This window comes from Fukomys damarensis, unplaced genomic scaffold (assembly GCF_012274545.1).
Source record: "Fukomys damarensis isolate Sample0158 unplaced genomic scaffold, DMR_v1.0_HiC HiC_scaffold_12, whole genome shotgun sequence".
Taxonomy (NCBI): Eukaryota; Metazoa; Chordata; class Mammalia; order Rodentia; family Bathyergidae; genus Fukomys; species Fukomys damarensis.
In genome coordinates, this window is record NW_022900924.1 from 46,763,249 (window position 1) to 46,784,513 (window position 21,265).

At 36.2% G+C, this 21,265-nt stretch overlaps 1 protein-coding gene and 1 non-coding gene across 4 annotated transcripts in view; one reads left to right on the top strand and one right to left on the bottom strand.

The window, feature by feature from the left end:
* Nucleotides 1-21,265, top strand: part of Fgf12 (fibroblast growth factor 12) — a 533,750-nt gene that overhangs the window by 421,858 nt on the left and 90,627 nt on the right. The window lies entirely within an intron of this gene.
* Nucleotides 17,515-17,621, bottom strand: LOC117285818. Its single transcript, XR_004516916.1, has one exon. It is a non-coding gene; the product is annotated as a U6 spliceosomal RNA (small nuclear RNA).

Here is a 21,265-nt window from a genome sequence, read left to right on the forward strand (position 1 = left end):
CCGGTACATACAGTATAGGAAAATAAATCTTGAGTAGTTATTGAGTATATGATGCAAATATAGAATATTTATCCTAATCTCATGTGATACAAAAGAAATGAGTAGTCGTAAGTGTTATGGCTAGCACGTATTAGCACCTTAAAATACATCAAGGTCTTCTAAGTTATTCATCCTCACAATAATTCTGTGAGGTTGGTGCTCCTATTATTACCAATTTACACATAGAGGATTTTTTTTTTTGGTACTGAGGATCAAACTCAGGTCCTTGAGCTTGGGAGGCAGGCACTGGAACCACTGAGCTAAATCCCTAGCCCTACACATGAAGCAATTTAGCAAGGTTGTAGAGCTGATAACTCCTAGGTTTGGAATTCAAACTCAAGAGTTCTATCTCCAGACTTCACACTTAATTGTTAGTGTATATGCAATCAGCAAACAAATGGCTGTATTTGCATCTATTAAGCCTAGTAACTCTCTGAGTGAATGCACAAATCTGGAAGAGAATACACAGAACTGAAATTAGTGAAGACTGTTGAAATATGAAAGATAAATGATTTTTATTTCTAACCTATGGTTTTTACTATTTAAAAATGTGACTGAGTAGTGTGTAAGATTTGAGTAAAAAAATTCAAATTTTGTTAAAGTAGGTATTTTCCTGTCATAAAAGATCGAAATTTCCAGTTGAAGTTAGCTGTTTATTCCATTTGGAAACCCACTGCAAAATCTGTGGTATTTTAGTATTAGGTAAGGCCACTAAGAAGCTCTTGATGTTGGAAGAGTAGATGCTTGGAAAATGAGCCCTTTGCAGGAAAATGGAATCAAGATTTGCTAATATTTAGCTTCAGTAATCTCTTTGTAGTCTTCTGGCCTATTGTTCAAAAATGACAAGGATAATAGGTATATGTAGCCCCCAAAAATCTAATTTAAACTTTTGGAAGGATGTATGAGGTTTGATGGTATTACTTTAGTTTGTGTATTCATATTTTAAAATTGGCTTTATCTCTAAGAAATAGTTATCTCCATCCCTTGGAAAAGCAGTTATGCTCACACAGAGAAGGAAAGAATACTTACAAGTGGAGGTGAGAGATGCAACACCTAGTGGAATATAGATTGTATTTTTCAAAAGGAAAATCATGACATGTCAACCTTATTCAAGATACAGAGTTAGCAACTTCTAATGTTTTAGTGCAAAATTATCACCTGTCTACATTGGATTCTTATGAGTTTGAATACTGTACAAATCAGTCCTATAAAGTTTATTTTTCTTTCAAACTGGGAGCCCATGAATATGCTTAGGAAAACTATGTAGCAAATTTACATATGTGCACATGTGTATTTTCAGGGAGAATCCATGAAAACGTCATGGTTTTATCAAATATTTGCTAATGTCAGTGATGCCAAGTTTACTTCTATAGCTCTACTATTTCCTGTTTCAGGAAATCGGGGATTGGATGGCAATAGTTATTTAAGAAGAGAGATAAATGGATGGATAGACAGATGGCTGGCTAGATAGACAGACAGGCAGACATATATAGATGTAGTCATTTGCAAAGACTGAGAGAGTTTTATTAGCTTCTGGAGTTGTGAATCTTCTAAGTACATTGCTGCAAGGTCTCACTGGAAATGAAAAGACACAACACAAACACTGAAATGTCTTCAGTTAGTGTCTATGGAATAACTGGACACCTAGAAATTTTATATCAGGGCTACTGCTATCTATACTTCGCACCTTGAGTTTTGGCAGAAAGACGGGGTCTGTTCTTTGATGCCCCCAGGATTCTTCCTGCATATGCCAGGCTGCCCAGCAGTGCAGCAGTTATCTGTGATTTGTCAGTCAGCAGGGCAACCAGCCCTGGGATCTCCTCTCAGATGAAAGCACCACTCCAAGGACTAATGTTTAGTGGGTCGTCTCTTGCTTGCCTTCATCACACTTGTTCTTTTTATTGTTGGGAAATCTGTTAGTGTTTACAAAGCAGTCATTTAGATTGTGTGTAATTCAAATTTATGGGCACCAAGATTTGAAATAAGCATGAGACCTCTGATTCCTCAAAACATTGGTTCCTTGAAGCAAAAAACCTATGAAAAGACATTAATTTTTCCTTTACAACTCAGATTTTATTACTTTGTACTTTAATAAGATATTTATTAAGACACAATTTTACATTCATTGCTTTTTCTTTGATTCTCTATTGCTTATTAACTTAAAAAAACTGTTTTGGGATATGGGTGTGTTCTAAAGTAGAGCAAATTGACTTTTGAGAAGAAAATGGCTCATAGAGCTATTTGGCCTGGGATTAGAGAACAGAGTAAGATGGAATATGAGCAGCAGAAAAGGGAAATGTATTCAGATGCTCTGATTAACATGTTCACTTTTGCTATTTTTCTCTTTAATATTTCCATTGACTCTGAAAACTAGTATTGCCCATAACATCTTAAGATTTACAAAATAAAACCTAGAGTGGAAAACATGCCTTTGTAAGGAGAACACAAAGATATATACGAAGCAGAGTCTGGTATTTGATGTCAGCGGGAGACAGCCTTTCCCTGGGGTTCTTTTGACTGCGGCTTGAGTGTATGTTTGACCTATCTACTCCTGATTGGTCGTCCACTTATCCATTCTCTTAACTTTTCATTTATTTATCAAATATAGTCACTCATGGACAACGCTCTATCAATGCTTGATATTATACGTTATAAAATTAATAAGAAATGATTACTTGGGGGTGACTAGAGTTTACAACAATTTGTTGTAGATTTTAGGAAAACCTTAAGGGAGGTGATTGAAAAGTCTAAATATTCAGATATCATTTCTGATAAAGAAAAGAAAATGCTAATTACCCTGACTTGATCAAGACGTGCTGCACATATGTGTTCAAATATTATACTCTTTTAAAAATGCACACATCCTATGTGCTAATAAAAATTAAAGTGAAATCATTCCTTTAAAGGAAATAGGTAACCAAAGTACATGGCAGATTAAGGATCGGACCATAACAGACCCATTAAACAGAAAACCGTGGAAGCACAAGAGGGTGATTTGTTTAAATTGAAAGATATTTGAGGGTTTTATGCAAAATAACTTTTTATCAAGGCTTTGAGAGACAAGGAAGATTTTGATAGAGAAAAGGAAGGATGCTAGGACTTCTAATCTGAGGGTAATATTAATCTTTGACTGCTTTTCACGTGTGAAACACTGACTAAGCACATGATGGTCAGGGAGCCACAGTCTCTTCTTATCTTCAGAATCTGGAAAACAAAAGAAAGCTCCCAGAGATTGGGGCTGTTTTCGGAGGAAAAGGGAGAGCAAGTAGCAAAGCCGCTGAGATAGTTGATCTTTGTGGAGCTTGCAAAAGTCGGCAAACTCCCCTTTTCAGGGGTCCAGAGAGTGGATAATTTCAGCCGAACACTATGCAGTCTCTTTCACAATTTCCTTCGTCACTGTGGCTCAAAAGTAACCAAAAGTCACATGTACTTGAGAGGGCATGGCTGTGTGACGTACAGAAAAATGAGTTTTACATGATGTTCTGTTTCTTAAAGTAATGCTCTTCTTTTGACTTATGTTGATCCATTTGAAAATATTAGAACCATTTTTGGGTCGGGCTCTTTCTTTATCCTGTGTGATATAGCCTCAGGCCCTAAAGCATATAGAAATCCATTGTGTGTTCATTTCAATAATATTCAGAAGCCCTTCGCCGTGTTCCAAGCGTGTTACATGACATTGGTCATGGGTTCTGACTGGGTTTGTAGTGCACATGCATTGCACTCCCAGCAGCTGTACTCTGCAGCTGGGATAACCACGGACCCGCTACTCTAAAACCCGGGAACGTAACACTGGATAGCACCACCTGCTAGGCATGGAACCAAAGTACATAGATGCCTCTGCTGAAAGATAATGAGGTATAAAATCTCGTGGAGGTAAGATTTTCCTGTTTTTAAAGTAGAGTATACAATTTTGAATACTCAGTGTTGAACAAGGTAAACTGGTGTCAGATGGCAGTTAACATTGTCTGTCTTTCAAGTGCAAAGCTTTTACTGTTTGTTTTTCATTCCTCTTCAGTTGCCCCTCCCCTTTTAAATCAGAAACATAAGATGGCTATTTTATCTTCCAGCAAGGTAATTGGTTCTGCTGTAGCACTCTGTGCTTTGATCCATTTGGTTTTAGTTTAGTACCTGGTGAGAGAGATGGGTTGAGGTTTAATCTTCTGCTTGTGGATGGCCAGTTTTCCCAACACCACTTATCAAAGAAGCTCTCTTTCCCCCAATGTATGTTTTTGTCCCCTTTGTCAATGATCTAGCGTATGAATGCACTTGAGGCTGTTTCTGCATTCTCTATTCTATGCCATTGATCCTCACGTCTGTTTTTGTGCCAGTACTGTTCTCTTGTTATCACAGTAGCTTTGGAATATAACTTTAGGCACACGATGTGATGCCTCCTACTTTGCTCTTTTTATCCAGGATTGATTTCATTTTACAAGTTCTTTTTTGATTCCATATGAATTTTAGGATCATTTTCCCCAGTTCTGTAAATAATACTGTTAAAAATTTGATCGGGGTTGTATTTAAAAAGTAGATAAAACTCTTGGAGTCATAGGCATAGGCAAGGACTTTCTGAAGAGAGCACCAGTTTCTCGAGAAATAGTCTGAATCAATAGATCGTACCATATTAGATTAAAAAGGTTCTGCACTGCAAAAGAATCAACAAGGTAAAAAGATGGTGGGAAAAATCATTGTCAATGATTTCTCACATAACTAAAATATATAAGAAACTCAAAAATTATACCCCCTGATATAAAAGACAACAAAAATAGCAAGTGAAATAAATAGCTACTTCATAAAAGAAAAGTACAAATGGCCAATAAATACACAAAGAAATGCGCAACATCTCTGGCTATTAGAGAAGTACAGAATTAGAACAACACTACGATTTCGTCTCACTCTAGGAAAAAATGGCCATCTCATGAAATCCAGTAAAAACAAATGCTCTAGGACAAAAAGAAACCCTTCTGCACTGTTGATGGGCTGTAAACTAGTACAACCACTATGGAAATCTGTGTGGAAATTCCTAAAAAATCTGAGGGTAGAAATTCCATTTGACCCAGCTATTCCCCGTCTTAGAATCTTCCAGAAAGAATTAAACATCGTATTACAGTGATACATTCATTATAGCTCAATCTTGGAAGCAACCTGAATGTCCTTCAAGAGAGGCATGGATAAAGAAAATGTGGCTTTTACTCACACAGTGGAGTACTGCTCTGCCATGAAGATGGATAAGCTTGAGTCATTTGTAGAGAAATAGATACACCTTGAAACCATAACATTAAGTGAAATAAAGAAGGTACGTGAGCTTAAATATCACATAGTTTCTCCTATATGAGAAATCCAAAGTATAAATAAAGAAGAAAGCAGATTATAATCAGAAGCAGGGAGACAGATCTTTCTCAGAGGGGAAACAAATTAAGAGATGGAGGGAGAGAAAATGGAGCAGAGGGACCAGAGATGAAAAGAATAATTAAGATGTATCCTGTACATGTACCAACTCCACACAAGAAATGCAAATATTATGTACTACACATATGTGCCAATAAAAAGGAAAGAAAAAAAAGATACTACAAAATACAGATTGACTAATTTACAAAACATATGTAGTGAGCATCTGATAATACTGTTTAAGTGCAAAGTATGTTTTATATCCTGAATACTTGAATATAACTAGCAAAATTCAGTATACCTAACTATTCCTGATGCAGATGAGAAATCTTACACAGAGTCAGGGAAAAACCAGCTACCATCTAACTGTGGATCCCTGAAATAGTTTAGGGTTCAATAGGCAATTTGTTGTAAGTTTCTACGGCTAGATTTCTGGCATTTTCACCTTATTGGACTAGAACTTATCCGGATAATTCATAGGGCACAACATATTTTTATGTAATCTGGCTTCAAACGCTGAACAAGTCTAATCATGAAAATTCTGCTTAAGGAAATATAAACAGTGCCCTGGACTAGCTATGAATTCTTTCTGCGCACCAGTTTACTCTTCAGGGCAATGGAATTATAACAGGATTTTCTTGGATTGATGCAAGGATTAAATGAAGTAATGAATCAATTTGATTGATTTAATCAGTTATTTAGGATTTTAATCTTTTTCTTCAAGAAAGTAAAAACAGAAATCAAGTTTTCTGGTCTCCTGATGTGTTTATGATGAACTTAATTTTTTCTCTTAAACTCTTTTGGTGTCAACATTGAACATGAACAAATTGTCTATCTTTGTTCTGCCAACACTTGTCAGGAAAATAGGATGTGTTAAACTAATTGCTTCCTTCAGTTTTTAAGAAAAGGTTTCCTTTGTGAAACTTATTTTGTTCATGACATAATTAACATAAAATTTTAGATCGGTTTAGTTATTGTGTCCTAGGAGAATATTTATACATTCAGCGAATGTCTGGATATTCTATATTTTATAGTGATTTACGAAAACAAATCAGAGTATCCTACCTGGCCAGATTCTTAGCAAGAATGGAACTCACAAGGAGATACCAGTGTGTGTGATGAGAGGATAGATTCTTTTGATTTTCCTCAAGGGAAAACCTTTTAGCTTTAAAGATGAAATAGGAATCATTAACTCCTCGGTAGTCTCAGCCAGCAGCCTTGCTTTAATCCACAGAACTCTGCTGTAATGTTTTTTTTTTTCTACTCTGCATACTGATGCTTGCGTTTAAGATGATTTTGTGTCAAATATCAGGAAAAGAATGTTTTTTTTAATTGTATTGAATTTAGACTACTATGTTTCTCATTTGATCCTAAAATCAGAAGACTATTAAAGTTTTTTTTTTTCTACTCTGCATACTGATGCTTGCGTTTAAGATGATTTTGTGTCAAATATCATGAAAAGAATGTTTTATTTAATTGTATTGAATTTAGACTACTATGTTTCTCATTTGATCCTAAAATCAGAAGACTATTAAAATGCCTTACTGTAGTTTTTTACATGTTACTGGTTTATTTCCTCCTATTTAACTTTAAAAATTAATTAATTTTATTTTGTTTAGCGAATCCCAGTAGTGTAAGCATTAAATCTTCCTGTTTTCTTTGAACCCTTGCTCCTTCTCTGGCCTGCACCTGAGACCTACTTATAAAACTAGAAAAGGAAAAATTCAGCTTGGTCTCATACACATATTTAACTAGCTTGGAGTGTGACCCACACATGTATTTTTCCTCTTTTTCTTAATTATTAAAATAACATGGCATCTGAAATGAACAGACATTTCTCAGACAAAGAAGTAAAAGCAGCAAGTAAATATATGAAAAAATGCTCCACATCACTGGTCATTTGAGAGATGCAGATGAAAACAGCACTGAGATTCCACCTCACCCCACAAAGAATGGCTGCTATCAAGAAATCAACCAATAACAAATGTTGGTGGGATTGTGGGGAGAAAGGGACCCTTCTTCATTGTTGATGGGAGTGTAAACTGGTACAACCACTATGGAAATCAATATGGAGATACCTCAAAGAGCTGGGACTAGAGGTTCCATTTGACCCAGCCATCCCTCTGCTGGGTATCTTTCCAAAAGAATTAAAACAATCATATCACAGTGATATACGTGCACCTATGTTTATAGTGGCACAGTTTGTAATAGCGAAATCTTGGAAACAGCCCATTTGCCCATCAGTTGGAGACTGCATAAAGATGTGGTTTTTCTATAAAATGGAATACTACTCAGCCATAAAAAATGAGAAATTAGAGTTATTCATAGGAAAATGGATACATATTGAGGATATACTCCTAAGTGAAATAAGTAAGTCACACATGTGTAAATACCAAATAGTTTCTCTGATGTGAAAAACTATAATAATACATAAGATCCTAATGAGATAACTGACATTGTGAAATAGGAAGAAAAGGGCTAAAGGTATAGGGAAGGTGGGATGGGTAGGGGAAGGGTAATAAGGGGAAAGAAAAAAATGTGAGAAAATGAAAAGATGGAAATAAAGTGTTTGTAATTGGGGAGGGAAGGAAGTGGGTGAAGGGAGGGCAGGGACAAGGGGAAAAAATGAGAACCAAGACCTGTCATGTAGAGGTACAAGATCCCAATGATGAATGTAACTGTATTGTATCCCTAAAATGTACCAATAGACTCAATTAAAAAAAATAAAATAACACAGGATGATTTTTTGCCTCTCAGTTTGAGACCAGTTATTCATGGTGTTTCCCAAGCTGGTGGCAAACACATGAGCTCAAAGAATCCTCCTAAGGAGCTGGTGGTACGGGCCCATGCCACCATGCCCATCTCAGACGTTTTCAACATATTTTTGTCTAAAGGTAGTGGCATAAATTAGTACTTGTCTAATTTTGATGTGTGTGAATCACCTGAGGATTTTGCTAAGGCATAGATTCTCATTCTTCTGGAGGGATGGTTGTGATGGCTCTGGAGCCAAGATACTAGTCATTGGACCACATTTTCCAGAGGAAAGATCTAAACGGAGACCAAATTTTAGAAAATTTTAGAAAAATTTTGCCCATGAATATTTTAACTAAACAATTGTCTATGAAATGATTTTTTTTTTTGAGACAGGGTCTCACTATGTAGTTGAAACTGCCCTCGAACTCACTATGTAGCCTAGGCTGGTTTCGAACTCACAGCGATCCTCCTGCCTCAGCCTCCTGAGTGCTGGGATTACAAGCGTGCCCCATCACACAGAGCTGACATGTTTAATTTTAGCTTTTATATTTACTCAAAATGACCTCATGCTCAGCCTATAAAAACAGACAGTTTTTACTTTCACACTGCTCAGTGCAGGCCCTCATGTGCTGAGCACATAGTTGCTCATGATTTTGCTGGGTTTGGATAGATAGTGCGCAGTAGAAAAGTACAAACTTGTCTTTATGCATCTTATAAAAAAGTAGGGAGTTAATTCTATTGGCCATGTTTAAAAGTAAAAAAAAAACTGATGAAGTGATTTATTTTATTTCACACTTAATTTTTAAGTGTTATGTCTTTTTTCAGTGATACTTAAGCTTTCAAATTTCTTGAAATCTAAAGTTCTTTCTTTTCTTTGAAGTCTATATATATGTGCTTGTGTGTATGGGAAAAAGTTTAGTAAGGATTTTCATCTGTTTTGCTGGTGGATGTATCCAAGATAATCATAACAGCTCTTGATTGAGAAAAACAAAACAAAAGAAAACACTTAAAAGTATCTGTGGAATGAACAATTGGTAAGAAATATAGGGCATTTTGTGCTAGGGGATGTGACTTTTGAAAGGGAGGGACACTGTGACTGGAAGTCAATGATGGAAACAGGTAACCTAATAATCATGTCACACTGAGGATGAGTGGCTTATTTTAAAAGTTGTGAAAATAGGGAGTAATGGAAGGAGGGTATGTTTGGAGAGCCCTTCCTACACACCTCACACTTAACACCCTACCAAGGAGATACTGTCATTCTGACCTGCACTGATATATATATGTTTGTCATCAGGAAGGCCAGTCTCCAAAATTCACCTGAAATTATGCTTAGAAGACTATTTAAGTCTAGGCTGGAACTCTTGGTCTTCCTAGAGGAAACTTTCAGCTTACAGATGAACAGCAGATCCCAAGGGTTTTGTAAATGATTTTAAAATTTTACTTGATCATTACCGAGGAGTATTATCCAACTTATTATCTAATTTTTTAAATGAATCAACTAGTTCCATTTCAATTTTCAAATGATCAAAAGTATATAATGATGTTCACTCCCTATTATGCTTGCAGGATTTAATTGAGCACAGTACATTACAAAATATGAGATTTTTGATAACTTCGTAGCCTAAATTTTTGTGTATTTTGTATCTTCTTTATAATCATAAAGTTTGATTACATAACATTATCTGTGTAAGACTCTCCAGCCATATCTAAAGCTTATTTTGTAGCCACCTTACAATAGTGTAAATTTTACTGCTGAATATGTGCAGTTTAAGATATTGGGTGAATTACTTGTTTTTCAAATAACTTTCTACAGTGATGAGCAGTCTAGTTGCCAAGAAAATTAAGAGCAAAGTTTGTGCCTCTACCATGCTATCTTATTTGTCACAGATAGCACATGGGGAACTTGCAACGGTTTAATTTACACGTGCGGAGTCAGCAGAAGACTAATAGCAGTCTGTCACCGTGTGTTAGCCAACTGCTGGTTTTGAATGCTAAGCAAGGGTGTGTGAATTTTAGCAATGCTGTTTACCACTTTCTCGGAAAGCTTGTTTTTTCCCTTCCTCTGGCATGCCTCAAGTTTCAAGTCTTTTTCTGAGAAAATGTTCGTATTTTTCCCATACTAAGGTGACTTCCTCTTTTATTTTGGGTAGTCAACTTTTTCTCTAAGAAGATCAGCTAGGGCTGGAGATTTAGCTCAGTGGTTTTGCCTCTTGCCTAGCAAGAGCAAAGACACCAAGTTCGATCCTTGGTACCAAAAAAACAAAAAAAGAAGAAGAAGATCAGCTAGACACCAATAGGCTATACATGCAGAATTTCCTCCAACCACTGCTACTGCTCGCACATTCTTTTGCCTGCAAAGAAAACAACTTTAAAAATTCAGATTGCCCCAACAGTTGCTGGAGGTATATGACATTATATTTTCTGAAGTCTGATCCTACAAAAATTTTACTATGGTAGGGAGAATTCATTTTACTGCTTTATTTGTAACCAGTGGATTAAAAACCTGGCTTATGATACAAATAAAAATATTTTTTCTCTTATTGTTCTCCTTACATTTTATTCAAGAAATAGTGTTTTGGTATGATCCTGGATTTAAGGGATCCCAGGCACGTCCACGGCAACTCTACAGTCTAAGAAAAATAAACGTATCAGTTCGGTGACTGGAATAGACTCCAAGGTATTGATCCAGATTCTCGGAATTTGATTTATTAACAGTTCAACCCTTACCCAGCTAAGCTTTGCTGTAGTACAGAAGCCTGAGGTTGAAAATGAGAGCACCGCACTGGCTTCTTAGATTTTCTGAATCTCCCCTACAATCTAGATGCTATGTTAGTGCCGGCAAGACCAACCTGCTATGGGGAGGATGAGAGGTGTAAAAATAGCACAGTCTTTTTTGTTTTGATAACTTGTGGTCCTTGGAAGATGGTTAAAGTTGAGGTCTTTGTAGAACAGGCCGATACAAAAGCTATCTCTTTCTTTGGTCAGAGTTTTCTCTCCCTCCCTTCCTCTTCCTCTTCTCCCCTTTGTCCTTCTCTCTGTGTCTCTTTCTCTCTCCTTCCTCTTTCCCCATGAGGACCTATATGTGATTCAGAGGAATCCCCACATAAACACACCCTTTGGTCTGTCAGCTCCTAAAGCTTTCAATCCACACCAGCTCAGTGCTGCTCTCCTATCCACTGCTAGAAGCAGTTCACGAGACTTCCCCTCTTGCCATGCATGTCTTTGGTTCAGATTTGATGCTTGTAAAATTTAACTTCCTTAGATTCTCTCCATATATTTCTATGACAAGGAGGTAAATCCTCTTCACCCTTCTACACACGGGTAAGTTCTCAGCTCTCAATAATGGTTTCCTTTGCAGAAATGCAACAAAGGAAGCTAAAGTAATTTGCTGGCTGTGTAAAGAACTTATGCTAAGTGTTCATGTTCTGCTCAATACTTGCTGTCTTCAAAAAACATCCACAATGAAGGCAAGCAAGCATTAGAAACACAAATCTCTCCTTCAATATAGAGTAATAACGAACTCTGGAATTAGATCCAGAGTTCTGGGTTTGGATTCTTGATTATGAAACCCAACCCTGACTTATTTTTTATTTATATGTTTTGTGTTACTAAGGATCAAACTCAGGGCCTTGCACATGCAAGTCAAGGGCTTTACTACTGAGCTACATCTTCAGTCCAGAACACTTTTATTTATTTATTTATTTTGGTATTGGGGATCAAACTTGGGTCTGGGGATCGAACTCGGATCCTTGTGCTTGTGAGGCAGGCGGTAGAACCACTGAGCTAAATCCTCAGTCCAACACTGGTTTATTTTTATGGCTGTATCTTGAATATGTTGGCAGTTGTATTTTATGCAGAGAAAATTGTTTTACAGCTGGGCAACCATTCCTCCACGTTTATTTTTATTGTTATTTATCACCCTCAAACAATAAAAACAAAAATTGCAATGCCAATGTTAACTTATCGTGCTGTGTTTTCATAACTAAGGTTTGCCTGATTCAATTTCTTAGAAAGAAAATATACAAATAGAAAGGGGAACAAGTGTGGGGGCATGGAAGGAAAAAAATGGAAAGAAAGTTTTTGTAAATAAGGGGAACAAGAAGGGTGGAAGGGAGGGAAGGGGAATTTGGGAAGAAAGTAGAATTTGGATATATCATGTGCAGGTACAAATTCCCTACGATAATATGATCATATGCATATTAAAAGTGTACCAATAAAATGAATTTTAAAATAAAAAAGATAAACTGGGGCAAGAAAAACTTCTTCTCATTCTAGACTGATATTTTCCGCTTCGAATTCTGGTTTGTGGCTGTATTAATCAAATGCCACTCCATGACCTTGAAAAAGGAAGCCAATGGAGGAAGTGCCCGTGAATAGAATGCCTCAACACAAGGAGAGCTACTCTGGTTGGATCTTAAATGCAACCAAGGAATTTCTTTGGGTTCTCAAGAGAGGAGTCTTTATCCTCTATAAGAGTTCAACTGCCTTTGTCTAGTACCACTAGCAGTGCACATGATGGGCGAATAGGTGCTAACACACATTGCACATCTGTGGATGTCATCTGAGTGACCACTGACATGGAGATTGCTGGACCTGCTAAACATTGGAGACAAATTACAATATTTGGAGAATCTAGAAAAACGAGATTGTAATTTTATAAATTTTTCACTGCTCCTTTTCTCTTTATGTAGAGCAGTGCTTTCTAGCATGATTTTTTGTCGCCAATCTGCCATTTTTTGCTAATCTGCTCTTAAGTAGCACAAACATAGTTTGTATTTATAGTTTCTTTAATAATATGAAACTAGAATTTTTCAAACATTTGAATCCTTGCATGGAGTATAAGACAAACAAAGACGAGAGTGACCAACATTTATTTTACCAAATATATTTTTGTAGTGCTGATGATTGAACTCAGGCTTTCACACAAGCTAGGCAAGTTCTGTACAGGTGAATGACAAACCCAACATGCAAAGATTTTATTTTAAATAAATGGATAAGCCTTATACTTCTTACGGTTTCAATTCATTTTATTATGAACAATTGAGTGAATCAAAGGTGCTGACCCCCATTCTTTATTTCATTCTATTTATCATCATATTTTGTATTTTTCATCGTGTAAAATTTCTTGACTTCTCCTTTCCACACCATAGATCTATAATGTTTGTTTTCACTTTGCTTTACCATTCATTGTCTCTTTAATAGACACAAAAGTATTCTGATTCAGAGGTTTGATTCTCAAATATTTGCTATAGTGTCCCATTATAAGAGAATCAACCCTAAGTTTGAAAATACATTATGCAATATTGTTTATAATTAGCCTCACTTAATTTGTGCATTTTTAATTCAAGGGAGAAAGCTATTGCCTACTGTGTGGAAATTAGATATGCCCTGTACCAATAATGGCACTTATTTGGGTATTTTGAAAAATGACTTAGTTATATTGTATTACCTTTGCATAATGCTTGATAGTTTAACAAGAAGTAAGCTCTGAATGACCTCACATTTTAGTCTCTCAGAATATAATTACAATTTATGGGTCCATGGAAAACAGCTCTTGAGGTGAGAGGTTTTCTACAAGGCACAATGCTTGAAATCTATGCTTGGAAATTGGAGTTGGTGAAAGCTAAAATTAAATTTCATCATCAGTCATCAGATCCAAGCTCACTAAATAGAAGTTCAGAAGCTTGAGGTACCATGTTCAATTTTCCAGGGTTGAGGATTGTTCATAATCCATATGTTCTTTAATCTGTGTATCCATCCATAAGAAAGCACAGCACATCAAATAAAGCTATGCATGTATTATTCTCCAATAAGATTTTTAAAACATATTTTGCTACATAAATGATGCTACCCAAGGAAAATATTTTACTTTGGTTTAATTAACATGGTTCAGAAATAAGACAGTTTTAAGGGAGCAAAATTTAAAAGATTTTAAACAAAGATGAGGACATTAAAAAATATGAAGTGTAAGACCTACACGATAGCAGAAGGTATGAAAATTACAATGTATCATTTTTTAAAGTGAAGGAATATGTGTATCCTATCTAAAAAGTAAATGTGTAAACTATTTATAAAGTATAAGTTACTATACAATGTATAATTATACATTAGCAGGTCTATCAGTTATAGATTAGTTGTTGGTGTGTGTGTGTGTGTGTGTGTGTGTGTGTGTGTGTGTCTCTGTGTGGTGCCACAAAACTTAATTTAAATGGAGGATGTAAATTTATAAGGGAATAAATTATTACAAAAAAGATTTCTTATGAGTACTCTCTCATCTGAAAAATTTTGTAAATATTGTTCAGATTATTGAGCTTCAGTTATTTAACTGTAATACAGTTATGAAAATGTAGAAATCAAAGTCTAGAAATCAGGGAAAATGACTCTTGACCACAGGGAAGTAAGACTGCCCCTTGGTAGACAGTGGGGTAGAAAGCATAGACAGGGCCAGGAACAACTCACTGGGCCTGCTGTCCTCTAGGATGAACCTGGGCATTTATGGCCGTGCGACCGTCCTGAGGCAGCAGCACAAGACAAGCCAAACACAGTGATGTGCAGTTTCCTTTCTCACCGGAAATGGTGCCACAAATCTTGATACACCTAGTCAAAAGGGTTGTTTGACCTGATGTTGTGAAATCGCAACCAGCACCTTTCCTGCTGGGCAAACTCATCAGATGCTGTGTAACCCCAGGAAGGACAGTAACAGCCGCTGGAGATGTGCTCCACACTCCGTTCTGGTATACATATTGCTAGGAAAATATGTTCACAGCTGTGCTTTGAGTGAATGTCCCAGATTTCCCTCTTCCCTCTGACAAGTTGTCCGTATGTCAGAAAGGAGAATGTATCAGTTTGATCCCTGGAAAATATAATTTCCAAAGACTGCTTTGAAGCAATGAAGTTATGTTTACCTTTGAGGACATGTCAGAGGTTGCAAAGTAGCAAAATGCGCATAATAGCAGAGTCAAGTTATGCCTACCTTTGATATGTAAAATAATCTGGCTTGACTCTGAGTATTGTATCACACCAAATATGAATTACATTTCACTATAAACATGCGTGCCTTGGTGTACACAGCAACATTATGCCTATGGTACGTAATAGTTCAGACTTTTCTAGGTACCTTCGCCAATGTCCCCCATCAATCTAGCTACGCACAGTGTATCGAGTATAGTAAACCTCAGAAAAGGTTTTCTCTTTCCAAGTAGCTCCTAATTTTAACATCCAGACCTTATGCTAGACTTACTATTATTGGTTGTTTGCTGGAAGATTCTAAGGGGGAATATTCACAGTATTTATTCCAATAATATTAATTACTAGTGAATATGTTTATATGGTTAATTGGATTGATAATAATATGTAAACACATCTATATTATTAGTGAGGACCTCTACGTTTTATTTGGATCTTTTATTTGAACTTTGTTAATTTTATTGGTACAAATTTGATATCTATAACTTTCACATTCTTCATAGGAAATTTGTTCCTGGACATGGTAGACGTTGATTCCTCTTTTTCTCCCAATCGCCTCCCCTTCCCTTCATCCTCCCTCCCCTCCCCATCTACAAAACTTTTGTTTCCATTTTGTTCTTTCATTTCTAGTTTTATACTTTTCCCTTCCTTCTCCTGCCTTCCCAGTTTCCCTTTCCTTTTTGAACAATTTATTCCTATTTCGCATTATCTATTACATGCATTGGTTCTTATTTACCCTTTCAGTTTCCCACACCAGGGAGTGTGGTACTTACATGCGTATCTGATTCATTTCATTTAAGAATATAGTCTCAAGGTGCATCCATTTAGCTATAAATGTCTCAAGTTTATCTTTCTTTATGGCTGAGTAGTCCTACATTGTATAAAAGCACCACATTATTTTTATCCATTCATTGGTTGATGAGCATTTGGATTGTGTCCAAGATTTAACTATTACAAACTGTGCTGCTATAAACATGGGTGTACATATGTCTCTGTGGAATGATAGTTTTAATACCTTGGGCAGATATACAGAAGGTGACTAGCTGGGCCATAGGGACCTCTAATCCTATTATTTTGAGGAATCTCCACACTGATTTTCACGGTGACTCTACCATTCTGCACTCCCACCAATAACAGAACAGGGTTCCTTTATCCCCTCAGCCCCGCCAGCATTAGTTGATGGTGGATTTCTTAATACTAGCCATTATTTCTGGGGAGAGACGGAATCTTAGCGATGTTTTAATTTGCATTGGATGACCAGTGGTGTTGAATATTTTTTCGGATATTTAATTGCTACTTGTACTTCTTCATCTCCAAAATGTCTGTACATTTCAGATTTGGATTGGGTCTTTACATTGGGGGATTCTATTTTTTTTTTCAAGTCTTTGTGTGTTCTAGATATTAGTCCTTTGTCTAAAGGACAACTGGCTAAGTTTTTTCCCCATTCTGTGGTTTATCTCTTACTCTGTAGATGATTTCTTTTATAGCACAAGAGCTTTTTAATAGGATGAGATCCCAGTTCTTTGTATTTGTACAGATTCTTCATGTTATTTCCCTTGTAGTCTGGGTTTTGTTCGTGAAGTCTTTGCCTATGCCTATGTCCTCTTCCTGAAGATTTAGTGTTTCTGTTTTAAAATTTAGATCTTTGATCCATTTTTATTTTAGCTTAGTGACTGGTGAGAGACATGAGTCTAGTTTTAGTCTTCAGCATGTGGAAAGCCAGTTTTTCCAGCACCGTTTATTAAAGATGTTACCTTTCTTCCAGTGAACATCCTTTACTGGGCTTTTATAATATACTCAGAAGTTTGATAGGTGCCCTATCTAAAATATTTCTATTAATCCTTAACATAGCACTTTGGAAGGGATTTTTTTTTTAAATTTTTTGAGACAGGGTCTCAGTATGTAGTCCAGGCTGGCCTTGAACTCACTACATAGGCTAGGCTAACAGCAAACTCATGGCAATCCTCCTGGCTCAGCCTCCTGAGTGCTGGGATTACAGGTGTGCACCACCGTGCCCAGCTACTTATCTTTCACACATAAGGAACCCAAGACAAGTTGTTTTTTCTTCCCTAAGAGTTCAGAGATGGTACAGGAGGGCTGCATCTCACAGCCTGATCAGTTTGCCTTTAGAGTTATCTCTTCTTACTTTTTCCCTTTGCAGTCTTTTGTCTGTTCTCGTTAATGGCACGATATACATTTATCAGAATGAATATTTGGAATCTTAGCAAGAAAACTGTGCAGTGTTGTTACCCACTGTTCAAGGTAATTTGGAGGGATTTTTATATGCACTTATCATAAATCAAATCAGAAGAAACTATTCACTTCATACATAAACACACTTTTTAACCTTATATGCTTCTTTTTTTTTTTAATATGGAATGCTCCATGAATTTGTGTGTCACCCTTGTGCAGGGGCCATGCTAATCTTCTCCGTATCCTTCCAATTTTAGTGTATGTGCTGCCGAAGCGAGCACCTTATACATTTCTTTTGATTAAATTGTTAAATGGTAAATGGTGAGAGTTCTACTCATTTAAGGTAAACACAATAGATCTCTTAATTTGTTTTAGTTTTATAGTTCTTTTTTACAGCAAAACATTTGCTGGTACATTTTCGGCAAACATAATGATAAACTCATCATAATGAGTTTGTACCTGTCCATGATACATCCCGCCTCTTGTAATTAGATCTTTTCATTTTTATATATTGACTGAATAATCTGGATTTTTTTTTGCAGGATCAAGTATTTTGAGCTTAATGTAAATAAATGACAGATTATTAACAGTCCATCCTTATATCCAAGAGTTTTCTTTTGTGAATGTTTCCAAAATTCCCTTTGTAATTACCTTCTGTGATATTGCTTTCAAATAGCTCATATGTGTGTTATTTTCCTGAAAGTGGCTTAAACACACCCTTGAAACAGAAAATACTATTTCATCAATAAAAATGTATGTAAGTAGGGTGTGTCAGCACATGCATCATCCAGCTGCTGCAAGGAGTGGAACATAAGGGTCACAAGTTCTGGAAGCCTGGGAAATTTAGTGAGATCTTGCCTCAGAGTTCCATAGTGTAAATTTCTTACTTATTTTAATTAATATTATAATCTCACATTCTATCCATTTTCCTGCAAATCATTCTATTTTTCTTTCTGCCTGAATAGTGTTCAGTTTTGTATATCTGCCACATTTTCATTATCCTATCACCTACTGATGGGTGACCAGTTTGTTTCCAGACTTAGCTATTTGAGTTGCACTGCTGTGAACATGACTGTTCAGTAACTAGAGTATCATGTCTTTAATTCTTTCAGGAAAGTCCCCAGGAAATGTATGGCTAGGTTACACAGAATTTCATCTGTTCAATTCGCGAGGGATCTCCATACTGATTTCCAAAGTGCTTGTAGAAGTTTACATCCCCATTGGCATTGTAGAATGGTTGCTTTTCTTTCACATTCTCCCCAGGCTTTGCTGTTTCTCGTGTTTTGATGGTAGCCACTGTTACAAGGGAAGGATCAAGATATGGTACATCAATGTTCCAAATCCCCCCAAATGAACAGACATATGGTATGGCCACCTTGGTTCTGACTAGCCAGGAACAGGTGATGTCTTCCCAATTTCGGATGTCGTCTTCAATAACTACTATCAAGAAATCAAATAACAACAAATGTCAGGGAGGCGGCTGCAGATAAAAAGGAACCCTTCTACACTGTTGGCAGGGTAATGATAGTGCAACCATTATGGAAATCCATATAAAGAGTCCTCAAAACACTCAAACCAGAAATTCTGTTTGATCCAGCTGTTCTCCTTCTAGGTATCTTCCTTAAAGAGTTGAAGACATCACATTGCAGTGATACATGCGTGCCTGTTTATAACAGAATAATTCAAAAGGATAAACCTGAATCACTTGTAGAAAAACGCATGCCTCTTGAGACCCCATTAAAGGAAATAAATTACCATACACATAAGTTTGACATCACCTTGTTTCTCTTACATGAGAAACCCCAAAATCTAAGTCAATTAAAGTCATATAAAAGATAAATCCTAGGAAAAAGAAAATAGATATTTTGCAAAACAAAAAGTTACTATGAGATAGGGAGGGAAAAGAATAAGGGAAAATGGTTGGGATAAAGTATGTGTTATACACATCTAGCAGTACCTCATGAGGAATGTGATCATTAGGGATTGCAAAGTTATACTAATAAAAAAATCAAAACAAAAAATAAAGTATCCAATTGCAAGGAAAACTTCAGATCCCAGGGCCCAATAAGAGCAGGATATTTTTCTTCACACAAAGTCAAGCTATATTTTTTTTAATGCAAAAATTGGAGAAATAAGATGATTTCTTAATACATTTTATAGATCTTTGATCAAAAATGATCTCCAAGCCTGTTGATCAGTTCATAAATATGTTTCACAAGAATGCATCTCATACTACTAAAATATTTACTAAACAATTAAGTTGTCTGTAAGATTTTTGTTTCTTTTCGATGTTTCCACAGGGTGTAATGAGAACAATGTTTAAAATTATAGCAACATGAAAGTCACTCTTGATATACTGTTATTTTATCAAAATTAATCCTTCTCAAGCTTGTTTTGTTTTTCAAATTTCATTGAAATGTCTCATTGGAATCACCTCGGACATTTTGGAATACATTTCATTACCATCCACTTACAGTTTTTACATGGCTTACATTGCTCAGAATAAAGGTGGTCTTTGTAGTGCTTTAAGACAAATGATAATTTCTGTAATATGTGGCAATACAAAACACCTTGACAGAGCTGTAGATTCTAGTTAGAAGCAAACAACCTATGAGCACACAATTTTATTTCTTCTGTCACTCAAGGGCTGGAGATACCTATTCTTTCTTAACGCCAAGTTGTTTTTTTTGTTTTTTTTTTTTTTTTAATCATCCTGTCAGTGGAAGACTGCTATCCTTAGCTCTATTTAGAGTGTCTCTGGTTTGCTTATTTTGGAACATGGGAATATCTTGTCAGAATTTCTGCTATAAAACAGTTTCTTGATTTTGAAGGTAGACTTGTCTTCCTTTTAGCTCTTTATTCTGGGAATTCAACTTTGTTTCTTTTAAGCAAAGAAGAAGAAATGCATTGCTGTTCAAAGGGACAGTGTATTGTCCTTAGCTCTATTTAGAGTGTCTCTGGTTTGCTTATTTTGGAACATGGGAATATCTTGTCAGAATTTCTGCTATAAAACAGTTTCTTGATTTTGAAGGTAGACTTGTCTTCCTTTTAGCTCTTTATTCTGGGAATTCAACTTTGTTTCTTTTAAGCAAAGAAGAAGAAATGCATTGCTGTTCAAAGGGACAGTGTATTGTTTCTTAAACTGCCTTTGCTTTTGCCATTATGAAAATATGAATGCTAGGTGTTGTTTATGGTAACAAAACCATACCATTGCACACAAGAAAGTCTGTCAAGGAGAGTTTGGTCTAAGACTTTTTGACTGTACCAGTAAATATTTTTTTGTAGATTACACAATAATTAATCTAAAATTTTGTGATTACTTTATTCATATCTGTTATTCTTCCAGATGCAGAGAGTACAAAGTTGAACTGTTTTTCATCATTCCAAGTCTTTTAAAAAGACTCACCAGGCAGGCATAATGGTACACACCTAAAATCTCAGCACCCAGGAGGCTGAACCAAGAGGCTTACCAACAGGTTTGAGGTCACCCTGGGCTACATAGTGAGTTCAAGGATAGACTACACAGCAAGACCCTGTCTCAATTAGAAAAAAACAAAGCATCCATCTGCTGTGTAGTCTCTCTCTATCTCTGTCTCTCTGTCTCTCTCTCTCTCTCCTCTCTCTGTTCGTTCATGAATTAGCACACAGTCCTAAATAATTAAATCCTATGAGTAAAGCTTCCATATAATATCACCTAGATATATGAATCCAATCTAGCACCACAAGTTTTGTTTTTTTCTCATTGAGTTTATTGGTACTTTTTAGGTATATAGGGCAGTTACATTCATCATTGGGATCTTGTACCTTTACATGACAGGTCATTTTTTCCCTTATCCCTGCCCTCCCTTCACCCACTCCTCCCTTCCCTATTTACACATATTTTATTTCCATTTTTTCACATTTTTTCTTTTCCCTTATTCCCCTT